General features: G+C 42.6%; 1 long non-coding RNA gene across 1 annotated transcript in view; it reads right to left on the bottom strand.

Moving 5' to 3' along the window:
• Positions 1-5,674: 5,674 nt before the first annotated feature.
• Positions 5,675-21,503, bottom strand: part of LOC147449690 (uncharacterized) — a 31,251-nt gene continuing 15,422 nt past the window's right edge. Inside the window, exon 2 of the long non-coding RNA XR_015189553.1 lies at positions 5,675-6,562. This is a non-coding gene — a long non-coding RNA (uncharacterized LOC147449690). The remainder of the gene's footprint in view (positions 6,563-21,503) is intronic.

The following is a 21,503-nucleotide window of genomic DNA, read 5'->3' on the forward strand; positions in this document are numbered from 1 at the left end:
TATGGTGTAGAGATTTATGTGATGGTCTTCTCCGTTCAGGGGGTGTTGGAGAGCGTTTTGCCCGCCCGTATTCGTGGAGCCATCTCCACCAAGGTGGCAGGAGACTCACTTCTTTCTCGTTCTTTCGGTAGGGGTTCTACCTTTGAAACTTGGGCTCTCCTTTGGGAGGGAGATTCCTCATTTAAGTAGTAAGTTTTTGAACCCTTCGTACGGATCCTCTTCTTCTTCCCTTATCAGAGAGAGTCCTCTTTTGGAAGTCTCACCAAGAGCTTTCCTGTTACTCTCTCTTCATGGTGGGGAGTTTGGAGAAGACCATGGGTGCACAATTGTTGTAGCACTCCTCCTTGGAGGGATGGGTTGCCCAGGCCTTGTTGAAGCCTAGAAACAAGATAGTTTACAAGCATAGGGGCATCATTAGTTGCTCTTTCATTAGCAAAATCAAAGCTATCAACATTCATTTCAATCTCTTTTACCTTGTGAGCCATACTAGCAAATTTTAGGTGTAAATTTTTACATGTACTTTGGCACTTCAAGCCCTAGTTGCTACTCCTCTTTACCTTCAAAGATAAGCACTCAAGCATCTATACCTGTGGCTCGAATATTATTAATTGCAAGGAATAGAAGAGAGGGTTCAATAGAGCCAAGACAGCACCAGTTCTTGTCAAGCTTTTAATAGCTCAATAATGGTTAGTCTAGTTAATGTCGGAAGGCCTGTCATAATGGGTTTGAGAGTCCTTTTGCATGAGTGTTTTTTGTGCACTTTGATTCTTTTTGGTTATTGATGGCCCGTAGGGGATGGAAGGACACACCATAACCTTCAAATATAGTCAATTTAACTCTACATGGAGGTTAACATCTTTAGAAAAAGAATTGGAACTTCAACTTTACATCCTATTTTCCATATAAAATAAAGGAGCTTTTGTCAAATTTTGCTAGTGTTAAAGTTTCAACCATCTTTCTCAGTTTTTTACTTCACAATCAACTTGAGTTGGTTGTGAATAAAGTAAATAAAACCCCAATATCTGTTGACATTTAAATAGAATAAAAGAAGATATCCAATTGGTACGTGTAATCAGAACAATACTAGCATCAACTATGAGAACAAGTACATTGCAATTCTGCTCCCATAGGACTCCCGGCTCCACCGATCGCCCTTTGGTCGCCGCAGGGATTCCAAGGGGACCATTCCCTACACCATCAATCACATATTTTCCTACTTGTATAAACTCTCAAAACCTTAGTCCAAGGAACTTTAGTGAGCCGGGGGGCCGGGCACCTACTCTCGCAAGGTGAAGCTACTGGTGATACACTGGATTCTATATCCTTTGATTGTGTCATTTCCAAATGTGACGCTACAAAAAGAACATTGTCAATCTCCCTTTCACCTATTGACTCCCTAGCAACAAAACCCATAAAATCTCATACATTTTCCATTAATAGTAAAATTATAAATTGGTCTGGTCAACAAGGCTCATTTAAAAAAACTAACATGGATATTCCCCTAAAGGGTCTCACATGGAGAGGTAACTATGCTTTTTTTAAATACTTTAGAGGTGACTCCATGAATAATTACCCTTCAAGAACTCCCACACCCACAACACAACCCACTTACAGCTCACCTACAGAAGCTCTGTAAGAAATTCAGTGGTAGCAAAGGTCCCTATCACCATGTCATGGGGTGTCGACAAGTGCCTTTTTTTTAAGGAGTTATCGACGTTCACACAATGATTCAAGGGTTTGGCTTAACCTAAGAAGGGGGAGCCATGCTTGATTCCACCACCTTAAGGCCTGAATCTCTTGTAAAATTTCAAGCCCTTGTGAAAGCCTTCATCAATGAGAACACAAATACAAGGATTAAAACACACGATCCTCACACAAATCTTGAACTTCAAGCAAACTGAGAAAGAAACCTGACACAAATTTATAGATTGAAGAAGTTGATATCATGATGTCCCACAGAGGAGGTACCTTCAAAGGAAATAATCATTTCTTCCTTCTTAGTGGGCCTATGAGACAAAATGCCACACACATGCACAAACCTATTTGGGTAAAAGTACATAACTTTTATTCCTCACTACATCAAATATATCTCTTATAACTAGCTCGGAAATTTTAACTAGCGCAAGTAAGACTATAGGTCTACACACCACTATCAAACTAGTCTTGCTTGGTGGGCCTTTGCTGTACATAATCTGACAGATTTTGGAGCGCAGCTGGTTAGTTGGTTGTGATTGTTGTCGCCTTGGGTTTTGTTGTGGTGACATGAGAAAATGAGTAGAACCTATTGATAGGCACCAATAATAGCTCAGCTTGGGAAGAAGCAAGTTGTGTCCCAGAGTGCTCCATATACGAAGAGCTACTACAGAGGGTAATTGAATCGAGCAAAAGGGTTGCAACTTAACGTACTTTGTAGTTATTTGCAAATTGCATTATACAACCTAGTAATATCGACCATTTAGTCCCTAAATCGTGGAACCATCTTTGAGACACCCATCTTATTCTCAATCAAGCATAGTCAATTAACAGACTATAAAAAATAAACTACACTACCGACGTGATAATCGTGTACGAATGTCATCCAATTGTGCAAGCCGGCGAACAATGTTGACTCAAGCTACAAAAAAGCAATGTGAATAGTTAAACATATCTTCTTGCAATGAAACGTCACAAGCTAAAACTGCAAAGTATACAGTGCACGTCACGTAGAGGTGCCATACAAAAGTATGGTGGAGAGCTAGCATTGTGGTCTCTCCAAAAATTATAAGGAACGGAAGCTGGCGGCCCTGCTCCGTAGCGTTTATGTGTTGCGCCAAGCAAACACATAGACACATAGTCATGGGGTGTTGGATACAGATAACGAACCTTGTAGTGTTGTTGAGTTGAAGTCGCACCTCTACAATTGAAACATCCGATGCTGTGAATATATGTCCTCCCTGTCAGACACAAAACACACGTTAAGACAAATAGAAAAGATGCATGATATAGATTAAACTTAAAGAGAAGCAGAGCTAACTTATAGTCTGCATCATAGACGTATTGGACTCCTATGTAGTGTGAGAAGTGCCCCCGCTTTGCATCCTAAAACCAATGAGCCAGAGCTTCGTGGCCCAGTCCTTGTTGGGCATATCCCGCAATCAATGCATTTCAAGAGACGACATTTCAGACATACATGTCAACCAAGAGAGTGCCATATTTCTTCGAGGGGATTTGACATACGGCCAAAGCATTGCGAAGATTAACGAGGCCTTCCCCCCCGACTAGAAATCTCCTTGTGTTTAATTTTTCCATGTTTGTGTGTTAGGGTGGTAGAAGGTGACCTCCTCGTACTGTGGGACCAGCAGTGTGCTTGGTGACCAGTAGTGTGCTTGCAGGTTGGCTTTTGGCTGGAGAACAAATACAGCCTTCAAGAGAACGACAGCGCCTCAACAAGGTCTCCTATGGCAAATTCGCAATGGTGATGGAGCGAGGGGGCATCATCATGTATGCCTCCACACCGATCCCTTGTCTTACAAGGTGGTGGGCTTCTCATCCATAGACGAGAACAGCATGGCAATCGTCTCTATCCACTACCCTTCTCGCTGCACAGGCATCACCTTGACATACAACAGTGAAGGGCGAGTTGTGATCTTTCAATAGAAGCGCAGTAGAAGAACGCATGAATGCTACAACTCCTTCAACGACATTTTCTTCAGGCTCGATTAGGATAGGAACTTTTGCCATCTACATTGCCAACAGTCTCATAGCATCGGCAAAAACATGTGCTGAACAGACCTGCCAAGGCAATGAGTTTTGGTGATTCGACTCCACATTAGGCCAAATGATCATCGATTGAAATTTGATATCTTCTATTTCAGTAGCACTAGAATAGACCTCTGCAATGGGTAGACCGCACGAAATATATGATCTTTGAGAGTGCTCATCACGTCGACAAGCATCCGAAGTACCTTCCAACTTGATGATCTACGAAATATAAGCAGGGTTTGAAAGGTCTCCGGTACTCTTTTCCGGTTTTGCCCGGCTTGTTGCTGTTGCACGAGCAAACTGCATGGAAAGAATTGGTGTGAATCTTGATCGGAATTAGACATGGGGACCTGCTGCATATCATTTCCATGAACATTGAAGGATGGCCGAGGACACAACATTGTTGAATCTGCATGAGCTATACTTGGAGTGGCATAATTCTAGTCATAACTAGTTGCGCCTACAAAAACGAGCTTAGTAAGGTAGTTGAAGCTGGGCATACCATTCAACTGGCCACTAGGTCTTGTTGCACATAAAGCTACTTAGCATCGCTACTCGAGGAAGGCGCAGGTAGGCTTATAATTAGGTATTGACGCTTCACTACAAAAGAAGGCCACATACAAACTTGCAGACAAAGCACCAAGCTGCTTCGGAGAACCTGCGAATTGCTTGTGGAGAGCAATCGAGGAACGCAAACTGCTTTTTTGATTTTATTCACTTGGTAGCTTTTCACACATAGTTTTTTTTTATTTAGAGCTTTTCATTGCAACGATGTTTTTTAAACTTTAAATCTACTACCACGTGGTGGCTTCTGCGTTCAGATACTGGTGAAAGAGCCTTGGGCTCACCAAGTAAATAAAACCATCGATGTTGATTGATCTATGTGGGGGGAATTACGATATTTCTAATAGCAAATGAGTATTTCAGAACTGTCACAATCTACGATACAAAATGATTCATGTGAATTCAATCTTTTCATAAAAAGATCAAAGAAGAAACACGCTTAAAATATAAATTGCTCTGACTCCCATAGATTCTACATGGGCATGCATATTTTCAACAACAAAAGAGTTTTAAGTTATCAACGAACACCAACAAACAAATGTATAGGACCTAGTTCCCAATTCAACAAGCTTCTATACGAAGAGAATATTGTTTCCAAGGCTTTCATAGTAGGCAATGGCATTCTCTCCGAAGAGATATGATAAACACGGATTAATCTACATAGATTTATCACACGTCCGAACATTGGAGCACTAGTTACATTTGGTGTACCCTTTGCAAGTGAAGCCCACAGGATTTCAACAAAGTACAATGGAGCACAATAATTCCAAAATTGAATTCCAATATTATAAGAACGACATTGAATAGTAGAACACTCTTTTAAGTATTACGATGATATACAACTATATCGTTTGCTACAATTAAGCAATATAATTTGCCTAAAAGAGTTCAACACAACAAACCTCAACTTGGCAAATTGTAACAAAAATTTCAGCTTGAATTCAACCCAAACTTCACATAACACAACAATTATATATACATCTGCTTGTTTCAAAAAGTCTACTTTTTATGACATTATAGAAGTAAAATTTACAGTCAATAAAATCAAATATTTTCAAAAAGTAACAATTTATCGGTTCCCAATTACAAATGCGTACCATTTCTCGACATTCTTAAAACAATTTTACTTGTGTGCTCTTAGGATGTGCAGCTGTTTATTCTCAACATGCTTAAACCATCACGTCAATGCACAAACAACTTATGAGCGGAAACAACTCACAACTTTTAAAAAAATTACCGACAACCATGTACATGAGTTTACTTGACCACATATGGACACAAGCTCAAAAGACACAAGAGAGTGAAAAAATGACAAATTTTAATCTCAAGAAAAAATTTGTTGTACTTGGAAGCTAGTTGAAGATAATGCAAAGGAAGAACACAGTGACATTAAGCCTTTGAAAATGACAAAGCCTAAAACATATCAAAATTACAAGCCTAGGACAACATATACTATGGACGGTGCCAAAAATAAGAAGTGGGATTTAGCACGACTTGAACAAGGTTTGTTCTTAATTTATCCAAAGCAAAAGCCTTGCTTTGTTAACTATCCACACCGTGACTAGTGATCTATTTTACTTGACATTTTTTCAAATAGCATAGCAATAATGCAAGCTCATATGGTCCCATGAATGTAAGAAGAGTCCAAAGGACATCAAACAAGCCTCTCTGCTTGCCAAGGTCTCTATCATGAACAACAAAAACAAAAGCTATAAATGGGACCTCTGCCACAGCTATTGTACTACTTGCCGTGGAATTTCATGTCATGAATAGCAAAAACATCTGTACATGGACCTGCTACATCTACTGCACTACCTTCTTGAATTTGCCGCGAACTTTCTGGAAATTGCCGCAGCTATTGTACTGCATTCACTTTACAAAAATCATGTCAAGGAACAATGCTTACATATTCAAATTCAAGTACTAACAATAGATTTGAAAGAGAGAATTGAAAAGTGCCTGCAGCTCCAGAGACTCCATGTCCAGCTCCACTGGACTATGAAAATCCACCGTGACCCATGCGGTGTATACATCATAGAACATCCCGTGCCCCTTTAAGGGGACAACGTAGTCATGTAATGGTCGGTCAGGCAATGCCAGAAGAGTGTCCCCCTAAAGCATAGAGCGAATGGCATTGATCAATACCTGACCGACATCCTTGCATGCCATGGCCAGATTCTCTCTTGTGACAATGACAGAGGAAATTTGGCCAAATACAATGGTCGTGGAAAGACCATAACGGTGATCCACGCAAAACCTACATGTAACAATGAAAAGTAAGCAACAAAATTTCTTAGTTTGAAGGTATTGTTTTCTAAACAAGAAGAAATAATTTCAGTAAAATGTATGAATTAAAATCTAGGCAATAGAATCACACAAAACGAAATAATAGAAAACATATACAAAAACAACCTTTTTTAGGTAAGATTTTATATTTTTCATAGATTTAAGCCTACCATCTTTAGTCGGCTCACAGGGTCAAAGTTAATCAATACTATTGCTTCTTTAAAAAAAGATAGCACTAAACCATGAGCTTTCAAGAGTTACGTTTTGAACAAAATTGTTAAAATAGTATCTTGGACACATTGATCGCTGACCAACAGCCCATAATTCGCACATGTCACAGTGGCTATGATCATGTCAACTCATCAAGAACGTACCCACGGCAAACCTGCCAATCGTTTAAAACTTCGCTTCAACGAATAGATTGTCCAGCCAATTACTGGAGGAATGGAAGCTTGCCAGAGTGTGAGGATTCTAGGTACTAATCCTTAATTAAGTACTTAAACTCATGATTAAGACTTAAGAAACTTGAACTGTACTCGAGACAAGACTTAGAAGACTCTGTGTTTGATTGATTGATTGTGTGATACAAGGGCTCCTTATATAGGAGACGAAGAGACATAAATGAAAAGACATGTCTCCTGGTGAAGAGACATGACTTTAGACGTAAAGACACATCCTTTCGGCGAAGAGCTGCAACCATTGGGCGAAGAGTCGCACCCGTAGAGCGAAGGGGTGTGACCAGTCGTCGAAGGAGTGTGGCTTTTGGCAAAGAGGCACGTCTTTTGGGTGAAAGGGTGTGACCATCCAAGTGCAGGGGTCCTCCTTGGCATGGCACTTCGCGTATCTGCAACTAGGAGTAGATGTATTACTGTTAACATAGTCACAATCGTGACATTCCCTCCCTCTTTAAATAAAACCCAAGGTAGTTGTAGAAACTCCGGGAAGAAGGAAATGTATTGTTGTAGTGCTTCTACATCCAAAGCTCTTGTTAAGTCCCACGTCATGGCACTATTATTGACCATCACTATTTTGCCAAACTGAAAATTGATCATATCTGCAACTTGATAAGTGCCTTTGTCAAAGTCTTTTGTAAATTCAAGCTTTGTCCAATAAAAGATTGAATCTATATCTGCTTCGAGTGAAATTATTGGTAAACTGACTTGAGTTTTTTGTTGAGTGATGACCACAGGTTGGAAATCTGCAAGGTACTCCATTGGTTTGTCTGGAACTTTAAAATCCTCCTGAAGGGATGTCGTAGACTAAGACAGGGTAGTGTTTGAAGGTATATCCATTTATAAAGGTTTATCTGTGGAACAAATTATGTACAAAGATTCAATTGCAGCGACTAAAGTCGTGTTGCAAGAGTCTGCATCTGTATTATCCTTTGCACCATTGAAGGCAAGAATTGGAGTCTTCAAGTTTGAAAAATTATCATTCACCACTGCATTTGGTATCTGTTCAGAAACAAAGACTGTATTCTGCAAGGACGGTGATGAGGCGACTTTTTCTGCCTCGATCACGGCCATAGAAGGGTTTATGTGCTTGTCCGTTGTCACACAAGAATTGGAATCTTCTGAATCTTCAGCTTTCTCAGCGGATATTTAGGCTTCCAATTGAGAAGGGGGAGGTCGGTGGAGCTGTTGCCTCTTAGACCTCTGAAGGATCCTTTTGCACAAGGAAAGGATCAATAAATCTTCGACTTTACCACCATCATATAAGAAAGACTTAAATGTAGGGCATGGCTCGCGAGGGGGAACTTGTCCAACGTCGTGGCATTTACGACTGAGTGCTCGACTAGGGTCGGATATATGTGCCACTAAATAAGCCCATCTTGATATTGCTGATAATCTGTTGGAAGCTTCATATTGCTGCTTTTGCTGCTTTTGTTGCTGATGATTCCAATAAGAAGTTTGCTGCTTAGAATTCTAACTTTCCAAGAATATTCACGCTGAGACTTTTGCTGCTCACACGATGATACTTTGCGTCTAGTTGTCTCTGAGAAACCATGCTTTGGGTGAGAAAATTTTGGTTCCGAAGGCTTATGTTTGAGTGGTTCTTGTTGGTCGACCACTGAAGCGTCGAAGAAAGATGCATGTATTGTCGAGAAGTTGTTGGGTAACTCCGAGAAGAGGTTTGCGTCTGCATCTGATCCAAGCGAGTATGAATCGATGCGAGGCTTGTTGAAAGTGCTATCATCTGCTTTTTGAAAATTGTTATCGGGTTCTCGGGTAAAATATTGTCGTCGCCATCTTGTGATTCGGCCATGCCGACTCTTCAACGGAAGTAATTGTTTCTCTGAATAAGCTGGGAGCGGAAACTGCGTCTGGAACGGGTTTCGGCTTTGGAGTCGGGGAATCGAGAATAATGATAACCTCCGGCTCGAGTTCGGGCTTTCTCTGGAGTATTTGGAATGACAATGATCTTCTGTGAAGGACGAGGATTCACCGGCAAGTCTTCTTCTGGAACCTCGTTCACATACGAGAGATACGGCAAGGGCACATCGAATAATTTGTCTGCCATCGCACGCGCAAAGTGGTGGCGGAGAGTGTGCCAACGCTGAGGGAGAGGGAGCGAATCGGGGAGGTGGCTCGCAGAAGAAGCAAAACGCTGCTGCTGGTCATTCTGTGATAATTTGTCACTTTACTGTGGTGTCCAAACTTTATTAAATCTGGCGTGGACGGGCCAATTTCGTTTGGCCGGTCACTTTTTTTAAAAAAGGCTGGATTTTAATAATATGCTGCGCTGCTGAGTTTAATTCTTGGGCGCTGCAAGCTTTTACGTAAAGAGACCAGCGTGTCAGCAGCGTAAACTTTTAAGCCAGCGTAACAGCCAGCGATTGGTGAGGAGACGCCTGGCTGAAGGGTGTGCTAAGAGAAGAGACATGCCAAGAGACACGAGAGGGTTCGATCTTCTGCAAGGGGTGTGTGCTCCTTCACCAAGGAAGGCAACACATGAAGAGGCATGCGCAGAACGAGAACCTGCTGCCAGGCCACGCCTATAGAGAATCAGCAAGCACATGAGCCCAAGCTTCGGGTAAGAGATGCACGTCATCTTTCTGCAAGGCAATGTTTGCTTCGGGAGCGGGTAAGGTTAAGTACGCCGGCTAGTATCCATCAAGAAAGCCCACCTTTCTTCTGCTTCCATACAACTGCGGGAAGGGAGGGGGGAGGGTAATGGTGAGGGTGAGAGGCTCACAACCTTCAGGTCCCGGGAAAAAAATTTGCTCTTATACCACTGTGAGGATTCTAGGTACTAATCCTTAATTAAGTACTTAAACTCATGATTAAGACTTAAGAAACTTGAATTGTACTCGAGACAAGACTTAGAAGACTCTGTGTTTGATTGATTGATTGTGTGATACAAGGGCTCCTTATATAGGAGACGAAGAGACATAAATGAAAAGACGTGTCTCCTGGTGAAGAGACATGACTTTAGACGTAAAGACACATCCTTTCGATGAAGAGCTGCAACCATTGGGCAAAGAGTCGCACCCGTAGAGCGAAGGGGTGTGACCAATAGTCGAAGGAGTGTGGCTTTTGGCGAAGAGGCATGTCTTATGGGTGAAAGGGTGTGACCATCCAAGCGCAGGGGGTCCTCCTTGGCATGGCACTTCGCGTATCTACAACTAGGAGTAGATGTATTGTTGTTAACATAGTCACAATCGTGACACGGAGCCGGCAAAAAGAAGAACCTAACAGACAAGAAACTAGCCCTCACTTGTCATGGAGACTATGAGACAATCTCGTGGACCTCTTACCCACAAACCTGGGACCCTTCACAAGCCTCCTCAATGGGAATCGAGCACATTCCTTTTGTGTTAGGTGCAGCGGAATGAATGTTTGCGCTTTGCTCAAGATGAGTGCTCCGAACTGTGCTCAAGGTTCCTTTTGTTCTTATGGAAGGTAGAGCCTTCCGTTCTTAATGAGAGAATGCTATGATCACAAACAAAGTGAATGGACACCGTGCGTGCAAGTGTATGAGACTGAGAGATAGAGAGAGAAGAGAGATACGACACCAGAGACGTTGTAAAACCCTCCTCCGAAGGCCCCACTCTTGTCGGCGAGAGTGGTCTACTTATGATTGCACAATCTGATACAAATGGTATGCATGAGACTGATGCAAGTCTAGGCTATGTCAACGATGACGACGGTGATGACGAAGTCGACCTAAGGGCTGAAATCTGCAATCTTTCTACTGTTGTCCAAAAACGCTATGGGTTGAAATCTCCGACTAGTCCAAAAACGCTATGGGCTGAAATCTGCTAATCTTCTATCTGCTGAATTCTGACTGTATGTCGATGGCAACGATGCGATGACGACGCGCTGAAAACGCAGATGCTGAAATCTGCGTTTTCCGGGCTGAAACTGTAAACCTGGCGGAAACTGACCGTGCGGCGAGGAACTGCTGCGGGAAGGTGAGATCTACGAGGTTCGGGACTTGATCTGCGGGTACTAATTGCTGAAAACTGAAAACGCTAATGGTACTTGACTTTCTGTCGCGATGAAGGTGCAAAACGCCGGGGCTGATCTGCAACAAAAAACGCTAGGGCTGAATTTTGGTCCTGCTCTGCCGTGGTTCTGCAAAATGCAAAACGCTAGGCTGATCTGCTGATCTCTTGCAAAAACGCTGGGTGCTCTTGCTGTCTGCGGTAGCCGAGGCTGATCTGATGGGGAAAAACCCTAGGTGATGCTGGATCTGCAAAACGCTAGGTCTCCTGGGGGTGTCTACTGAGAAGTTGCATGTTGAGCGTGGAGGTCCTGCTGCCTCTTCTTCCATTTAGTGCTAACTTTGGTTTGCTTATATATTTTCTTACCCAAATTGCCCTACCTACTTTTGCTGGGAAGTCACTTAAATTAATAAGTGAAAAATGTCAAAAATAGAAAAAATAGGCTAAATGCACTAGAAAATTTCCCTGACTGATTCTGATGGATTTTGATGGGAATGCTTATGAACATGCCGTGTACAACCAGAGGATATGCATCTGTACTAAGTGACTGGGCATGCACGGTCTACAAATAGACTCACAAAAAGTGCCAAATCACTTCTAATCTACACTTGACTGGATTGACTGAACCCTGATCATGCTGTAGCTTGTCCACGGACACATAGGGTTGGATGTGTCACGTGACATCCCCTCCTTTTCAAAGTGAGGTACTGGTACCGAACTGTATGGCGTCAAGGGAGATCGCCAATAGCATCCGGAATCTTGGAAGGGACTCTTCGCCGGCCACTCTATGTGTGGGTCGTGCGGTACTTGAACTTCATAAAGGTTTGCAATGCCTGCTTCTTTGGGCCACGCCGAAAGCGACAAAGTCTTCTGTGGCTCCTTCGATGCTTCAACTTCGTCTAGAGTCGTGCTTCTTCCATCTTCAAGAATCTCCATAGCTGAAAATCCTGAAACCATTTCCGACACAAAACCATGAACATACCCATTCCATGTGAAGTGAGTGGAAAAAATCTTGTCTTCTCTAAAGACTGTGTATGCAATGTAGATGAACATAGAGACGGAATGCCAAATCGTTCACCACATACACGCAAACCATGAGATCGAATCTTTCTTTTATGATCTAGAGCAATCAACTTTGGCAATTCACAACGAAAATGCCCATGCTTGGTGTGCATATTTTCATGTGGTCGTTCTACGAATTTGTCATGCCAAGGAAGAGACGTGGAATACATAGTTTTCAGCTTTTCATGAGAAATCCGCATACATTCGTGCTCATCCATGAGAGAAACGCGCTCAATATACAATATGTCATGCCTAGGAAAAGGGATCACATAAAGATGCTGACTAAAATACAAGAAACGATCACGAATGAAACATTCGAACAATGCGTGCGTATCAATCATGCGAACACATAATACTTCCTATGAGGGTTCTTTGAACCTAGGCTCGAGAGCCAAGATCGATCCTTCGTGATTGATCGAATCTGCAACGAGGTTAGCTTCGCTAGAAAAAGCATCAACTAACACATCATCCTTGTGAATAATCACATCTTCTTCATGCAATTCATCAGGCTTGTGAGAAATCACATCTTGATCATGCAAATCATCATGCTTGTCTTTATCATCCAAATCATCATGCTTATCATTGTCAATCAAATCATCATGCTACTCACAATCATGCAATTCCTGTGTCATGCTTTGGAGAAAAAGAGAGTGAGAGAGTCTCCTTCTCCTGAATCCTTTCAATCTTGTCCTGCATATTAGCAATGAGAGAGGGGGAATGAACAATGTTCTCTCCATGAATGACAATGGGAGAATCACTTTTGGCATTGAGAGTGAAAGTGTTAGCCTCCCAATCAATGAGAGGGTTAGCATCATGAAACCATCGAATGCCCAAAATCATATCACATCCTGAGAGAGGAGAGACAACAAATCTTCCAGTGAAGGCAGCTTTTTGAATTGCAAACAACACATCAAGGCACTCCTCCGTGATGAGAATGTCCATACCGGGAAGAAAGCCAGAGACCTCGATAGGAGATCTCTGACTAACTTCGAGACGGGCTCTCTCAACAAGAGAGGGACTGATCACATCATGCATACTACCTGTAACCGGCCTGTACAACGTAGAGGGCGGTACTATTTCAATTACATGTTAACTTTACACAGAGCACTGAGAAGGGAAGAGAACACAGTTGCGTCCAGCAACTAGAATGTCACTGCGCACACGAGACTGACACCCTGTAGGCCCCAAAGACTGGCGCCCCTTTCGGTATTTCTTTATTCAAATTAAGGTAGACGATCCGACCACTTAGCACAAGCTTTCACAAAGCTGTCCAAACCTGGCGAGAGGACTGAAAACGCAGGTTTTCGACCTGATTTTGGAAGCATAACGGCGCAAAAACCCCTGTAGGTCAAAAGCACCTGTCTAGGACGGATTCCCTCGCTATCTGAAAGCTTTCTGGTGAGCTGTCACAGAAATTCAGCGGGCTGTAATTCCCTATTTTTCACTGCGGGGTGCCCAAAAGCCTGTACACACATCCCAAGGCTCTCACGAGGCTCCCTCGGGGTTCCCTTGCAGTTTAGGTGCGAAACCCTAAACCTGCAAAAAGACACAGCAGGCTGTAATTCGCTGTTTCGGATCTTTTTTAGTGGAGCGAACACGCCTACGCGTGTCCCAAGGGCTCCCGCACGCAATGGGACAGTTCCCCTGTGAATTGGACAAGTTTTCACGCGAGAAAACTCTCCGAACTCGCAATCTTTCGCCATGGAACTGTGTGTACCTGTGGGGGATTAGCAATTAGCTAATCCGGTTCCTCTTCAGAAGGCTCTTGCCTTGGCAAACGCGCATAAACCCCCAGAACTGTACATGTTCATCTGAGTAGCCCAACTAGTGGGGCATTACCATATGTGCCAAAGGGGAGAGAGAGATGCACAAGAGCAAATCATCGCGCTACATGAGACAGAGGATAAGGCAAGCTTTCCATTAGAGCTGTAGACCTGCACCCACTACTCACACACACATTGTAGGTCACTTAGTGTAAAATTCAGCCTCCTCTTCAAATTGGGCGCCCCGGGGCCTCTTCATGCTAGAAGTGGCAAAACTGCTTGGAGCCGCCATGTGTCCAGTTTGCCCCTTTTGAGTTAATTCCCTAGTTCCCACTGACTTATAAAGTTATAAGTGGCTTTCCGAGTGGCCCAGACTTCATTTGGCGCAAACAAGCTTCCATACTCGTCAGAATTCAGTGCTAATTGGCCAGACCAGTCCTGACCGACTCAGACTCCCGATGTGAGAAACCTATTCGGCCACGGCCGTTTCACACTGCCCATGCAATGTCCACTTGCACCTTTTCAAGGGTTCCGGGGAAAACAAGTAGAAATAAAAATATCTAGTACTTATTTACGAAAGGCAACAGGAAAAATACACCTCCTGGTGACACACCCCACCCTTGAAATACTGCAAGCGACCTCGCTTGCATGCCAATAATACATGCGAATATCTCCTGATATCACATATATTCTATGATGGGAATCCAAGATATACATGCTTCCAAAAATGTAGCGTTGGACGATTAAACAATCCCACCAACTTGGCTACGACACATATATCAAGCATAGAAGCCTTCTAGTGTACTCTGACGCACAAACTTCTCTAGCTAAATTCTGTATGGAAAGAGTAGATACAATTGCTTAACTACTCTCTTGAGCATCATGAACCATGCTCTTGCCTTGCTCCAAAAAGGCTACATCAAGTCACTGTGGGTTTTATCTAAAAGGCTTCAAGATACAATTGCAATAGCTGAGGTGAATCAAGCAATTTAGATTGTTCCATCCCTTTGGCATCCAACGATGGATAGTTCTTGAACTTCACCAAATAGCGTCTTGCAACCTTTCCTCTAACCTTTCTTTTATGTGCCAATATTTGTTCAGGAACAAGGATTTCATCCAATTCTTCCACATCGGGTTGTTCCTCATCAAGTATATTCTCTGGCACATCACCAGCAAAGGGTCTTAGAAGGTTGACATGAAAAGCATTATGTATTTTCCACCCTTCTCGTAGCTTCAACTTGTAAGCCACATCACTGATCTTTTCTGAAATCTGAAAAGGACCATAATATCGCATACTGAGCTTAGGAAACAAACGTTCCTTGCCTTTCCTTTCCTTTCCTTTTCCTTAACCTGGCTTTTTCAAAGCGCAAAAGCACCCAATCACCAAGTGAAAATACAAGTTCACGACGGTGACGATCAGCAGCTTTCTTTCTCAAGAGTAATTTTTATCTTCTTGTATGTTTCATCCATATCTTGGACATACTTGTCTGCCTCAAATATCTTGTCCTTAGTCTGCAAAATGGGCGGGACTTTCTTCCCTCCTTCCACTATCTCAAATGGTGCATTACCTGTTGACGTATGCACAGTGTTATTGTAAGCATATTCAACCAATGGAAGGTGGTGTTCCCAAGTTGCCTTGTGCTCTGACACATAACATTTGAGCAGGTCCAGGACAATAGAATTTGCCTCTTCTGACTGTCCATCAGTTTGCGGATTGTTAGGAATTGGATCGTGCTAGCTATGGTGGATGAAAAAGAAACATAGTGTCAATGCGTGAGTGTGTGTGTGTAAGCAAGGTTATCACTCAAGTGAATTAGGTTCCAAGATAGAATTAGCTTTGACTCATAAACACAATCTTGAGTATTGACTTAGCTTAGCACAAGCTCACCATAGACAAGCATGTAGTGCAAAATGAAGAAGTTGTTTATTCATTCACGAAATGAGCTTTAAGTAGCTCTACAGCCTTGCTCCACAGTATGTGGGATAAATCCACTCTCCTCTCCTTGACTCACACCTTAGGACAAAGCTCACACTTTACAATCCTCCCCTTGAGGTTTGGACTAAGACAAGATACTGAAGATGCATGATCCACACAAGATGATAAGCTGGTATCCACACAGGATGGTAAAATCCACACAGGCTAACAAAATCCACATAGGATGGTGATATCCACATAGGATGATAAAATGCACACAGGAAAAATCCACAAAGAATGGTGATATCCACACAGGATGATGAAATCCACACAGGAAAAAAACCTCCCCTACAAGTAGAGAGTTTGCATCTTCAAAATGGGTCTTCATAAAAGACAATGTTGCTCTCGTCTTCATCCTTTTTGTCTTCTACTATGTGAGTTGACCCTCTGTTAGGTCTCTTGCCTTCGTTGCTTCTACTGTTGCTTTCAACTGCTTCATGGTCTAACTTCGTATCCTCCCCTCGAACGAGTGCTTTTGTCCCCCTTTTTGTTGTGCAATCAGACTTTATTCCATGCGTCATAATGACATGCAACAATATGCTAAAATATCCTATGAAAAGGTTTATGCAAAAATTAATGCTCTCTTCCATCTTGGTCATACTCCGAGAGCCCAAGCATGCGGTGTTTCTCATACACTTTGTCACAAAATCTTCACACATGGAGAGATTTTAGCAATTTGGGGACTCTCCGATGCCAATGTCTATCCCATTACAAAAGCACATAATGTAATCCATGTAGACAAATACAATTACATACATTGCAAGAAGTTGTTGTGCTTGGCTGCAAGATCAATGTGTACTTTGGAAATTCCCTTCAATGTAAAGCTCCTCTTCACAGAGTGAAGTCACTCTTCACTTGTGTGAAGCTCCTCTTCATTGTGTGGTTAAAAGAAAAGAATACCGTTGTGTGTAGACAAAATTAATCTGTCGTGGGCTCTTGAACGGTGTGCAAGTCGACGAAAAATTGCCGTATAAACTTGATGCTTCGAGTGGCGTCGTTTAAGAAATTGAAGTCGAGCCTTGAATTTGGTTTTAAGGATGTCAAAAATGAGCTCGAAGTCCGAAGCTGAGTGAAAATTTTGTGTGGCTTGAGAGTGAAGCCGAGCTGGGAAGCCGAAGCCGAGACTAAAAATTTGAACAACTTGAGCACTTGATTTTTTTGAGGTTTTTAAATGAAGCCAAACTAATCTTTAAAGGCCTTAGAGTAAGAAATCAACTTCACAGAAAATGGCAAGGTAGGCACAAAACCGAGCAGGGCCGTTCATTAGATGAGCAAATTGATCTCGTGCTGCAGCTCGATCAAGCACCGCAGATGGAGGGCGCTAGCAGGGGCGAAATCATCTATGCAAGCTGATTGAGTCAAGGCCAAAGATGAAGGATGTATTGAGATAGAATCCAGACCGTCGGTTGCAAAAGAAGGTTTCGATGCCTTTGAAAAATTCGATTTGAGAGTGTGTGTGCAACAACTCAAGCAAGCAAAAACCGTCGATTTTGCAAACGGTTCTTCAGCTCATAAAGCTCTCCAAGCGGCGCAAGGAAGGGGCGACAGCGTGGGGTTACGGGTAGCTTGGGATGCTGCAATGAGTCAGGCCCGCCAATCTGATTCCACCAATCAGCAACCCTTCTATCCCTTTAGAAATTGACACCTAAGATGGAATGTTCCCACCACGTGGGTCAACTGAGTGGCATTAAGAGAACGTCTTGGAATCACTTTTCCACCAAACAAGTAGTGTGAGCATTGAATGATTTTAGGTGCACACACAATCAAAAAAAAAAATCTACAACAGAAAATTTCAGAGAATGGGAGTGAAAAAAGCTAAGCTTGGAGCGTGAAGAAGAACAATCGGAATGCAATAATCTTGGGCTCAATGGAAAGCTCTCGAGACAAGCTACGCACACACACCAATCGTAAATGCCAATTTTACTAAAATGAGGAGCAGATTTTGAATGCAAAATGCAACTTTCTAATGACAAATTAATGAAATCTTATGCTAATTAATCTTCCAATAAGCCAATGAGTAGTGGCTCAAGAGTCTTTAGCTCAAGAACATGCTCATGCTAGCCAATGGAATACTAATTAGGCATGCGGTATGCAATAGAAGAGCAAATCAAATGGATTTATCTAATGATGATAGAGTAATGCTAATTGTACTAACACACAAATGCATAACAACAATCCTAGCTAGCACACCATAGCTTTGATACCAAATGTTAGGAATTGGATCGTGCTAGCTATGGTGGATGAAAAAGAAACATAGTGTCAATGCGTGAGTGTGTGTGTAAGCAAGGTTATCACTCAAGTGAATTAGGTTCCAAGATAGAATTAGCTTGGACTCATAAACACAATCTTGAGTATTGACTTAGCTTAGCACAAGCTCACCATAGACAAGCATGTAGTGCAAAATGAAGTTATTGTTTATTCATTCATGAAATGAGCTTTAAGTAGCTCTACAGCTTTGCTCCACAGTATGTGGGATAAATCCACTCTCCTCTCTTTTCTCCTTGACTCACACCTTAGGACAAAGCTCACACTTTACACGGATGAAACGAAGAAGAGAACTTTAGCGTAGTGCGCATGTTCTCAAACAATGCCTTCCAGAAAAGACTCGTCATACGTGGATCCCTGTCACTGACAATTGACTGAGGCATCCCATGATATTTAAAGATATTGCTCATGAATATCTTGACCATGTTTTGGTTTTATCTTCTTCCTCACAGGAATGAAATGGGCCTGCTTACTGAACCTACAAATGATAGTCCAAATCCCGTCATTGCCTGTTTGCGTCCTTGGAAGATCAAAGATAAAGTCCATTGCTATGCTTTCCCATGGCCTATCTGGGATCAACAATGGTTGCAACAATCCCGGTTGCTTTTGTCTGTCAAATTTAACTTTTTGGCATACTAAGCATGATCTTACAAATGTGTCAACATCTTGACGCAAAGCTGGCCAATAGAAGAATGCCTCAACCCCTTTCACTGTCGCATCAATTCCACGATGCCCAGCATAAGGTGGAGCATGACTTTCCATCAAAATCTTTGGCCGTAGCTGTTTGGTGACGCATAACTTTCCATGCATCATGAGAAAGTCATTCTTAAGCATATAGTGCTCATGATGTTGCCCATCAACAAGCTGGTCATAGATCCTTGCAAAATCTGAATCTTCAGCATATTGTGTCTTCATTTCGTCTAGTTCACAATGGTACGGAATTGACACTGCTGAAATTTTCGTGACAACGCATCAGCCACCACGTTCTTTTTCCCTTGCACATGCACAATCTGAAAATGGAACATTGACAAGATGTTTGCCCATTGCATGTGCTTCTCAGGCAACTTCGTCTGTGTGAGAAAATATCGCAAGGTTTGATGATCTGTTTGGACAACAAAATCAGCCCCTAGCAGATAGTGTTTCCAACTAGTGAGAGCATGAATTACTGCCAGCAATTCTTTCTCATAGACTTGCAAGTTCCTTTCAGTCTTCAAAAGAATTCTGTTCTCATATGCGACTACTCGGCCATTCTGCAATAGAACTGCACCAAGACTATGGCCACACGCATCACACTGAACCACAAAAGTTTTCGAAAGATCTGGCAAAATGATTACCGGATTTGAAGTCAGCTTCTCTTTCAAGTGTTTGAATGCTAAAATTTCCTTGGCTGTCCACTTGGAAGTAACTCCTTTTCCTTGTAGTGCATGGAGTGGAGAAACAATCTCAGCAACATTTCGGATGAACCTCTTGTAGTAGGAACATAAGCCTAGAAAGCTTCGAATGTCATGTACGGACTTCAAGTCTGGCCATGACCTAATTGCTTCCACTTTAGCGGGATCCATGCGTACCCCATCCTTTGAAACAATGTGTCCAAGGAAGTGAATCTCTTGCAAAAAAATTCACTCTTCTTCGCATTAATGAGTAGCCTGTTCTTACGTAACTCATTGAAAACTGCACTCAAGTGATCCCTATGCTCCTCTTCAGACTTCGAATAGACAATCATGTCATCAAAGAAGGTACCCACGAAGTTTCTATGTGGTCTAAAAATTCTGCCCATAAACGTGGCAGGAGAATTTGTGAGACCAAATGGCATGACAAGAAACTCATAGAGACCAAATGTTGTCCTGAACGCAGTCTTATGGACATCTTCTGGCCTAATGCGTATCTGATGGTAGCCACTCTTTAGGTCTATCCTTGTAAACAATGACGCTCCCTCAAGCCGATCAAGAATGTCATCTATCCTCGGTATGGGGAACCTATTCTTGATGGTATTCTTATTCAAGGCGCGATAGTCAATGCACATGCGCCATGAACCATCCTTCTGCACTAAGAGTACAGGCGAACAAAAAGGGGATGAGCTGGGCTGAATCAACCCCTTCTCTAAAAGCTCGTTGACCTGACTCATAATCTCTTTCTGCTGGGCTGCACTAACCCTGTATGGTGGTCTACTCGGTGGACTAGAACCTGGCACAAGATCTATAGTATGATCCTCAGGTCTCTCAGGAGGTAACTCCCCTGGCAAAGAGACCGAAAAACAATCACTGAAACCACTCAAAAAAGTTGACCTGTCTTTATCTAAGGTAGACAAATTAGATACAACTTGAGGTACTTCTTTTGCAAAGATCAAGTACGCAGAAAGATGATTCTTTATTACAGATGAAATAGCAGAGGCAGAAACAACTCTAACAGACTCGCCTTTAAGCTTTACATCAAGGACATGAGTCTTTCCTCTATGTACAAGGGTAATCTTTTTGTTGTAAGTATCCACCATAGCATGCAACCTGTAACACCATGGAATACCCAGTAACACATCACAGCCCTCAAGTGGCATAATATGAAACTCTTCCGCATCCACATAACTCTGAATGTGCAGACGAAGCTTCCCCAAAATGGGAGTAACAGGCTCTGAATGACCTGGGCATGCCAAACCTGCTTCCCCTATCATACCCATCTCCTCTGCACGAATGCCCAACTTTGATGCCAATTCTGGTGATATGAAATTTGCACGAGCTCCTGGATCAAAGAAAACCAGCACTGTCTGGTCTCTAACTTTGCCCCAAGCTCTGCACAGCTCCGTGGCATCTGTGTTTGGCTGGTCTCCAACCAAATCTGGAACAAGTCCTACACTTGGCTTTTGCTTCTTCCCTTTATGGTCTGACTTGTCATCCTTATCCTGTAACTTCTTCTGTGGACATTCGTTTGCAAAATGTCCCTCCTGTTCACAAATGTAGCATTTCTTGGCCTCCCTAAGAGCTTTCTGTTCTTCAAAAGTTTTGCCAAAAAAATGCCTCTTTTGTCCTTGTCCTCGTCCCGAAGAAGACTTAGACTGCTTCTTGGACGTCTCACCTTCGTCAGTGGAGGGCTTCTTTGTGGGAGGCTCAGAAGGCTTTGCTGCAACATTGCCCTTGGCTGAAAACTGTTTGCCCTGGGACCCTTTCTTGTGGCTATTAAATCCATCGGAATCTCCCTTCGACAGATTGCTGGCCACTCCTGAAACATATTCATGACATTAGTCTTTGTGCAGTAGTCCCTGATTTTCTTGGGCAATCCGCAACAGTACTTCTCAATCTGTTCTGACAATGGCACAAACCTGTAAGAGGTGACTGGCAACAGTGCGGCCCAAAACTGTTTATTGTACTCTTCCAGATTCGCACATTGTTTAGCATTCAACGCGTGCCAT

The sequence above is a fragment of the Adiantum capillus-veneris genome, chromosome 10 (assembly GCF_014529385.1).
Source record: "Adiantum capillus-veneris isolate H3 chromosome 10, ASM1452938v2, whole genome shotgun sequence".
Taxonomy (NCBI): Eukaryota; Viridiplantae; Streptophyta; class Polypodiopsida; order Polypodiales; family Pteridaceae; genus Adiantum; species Adiantum capillus-veneris.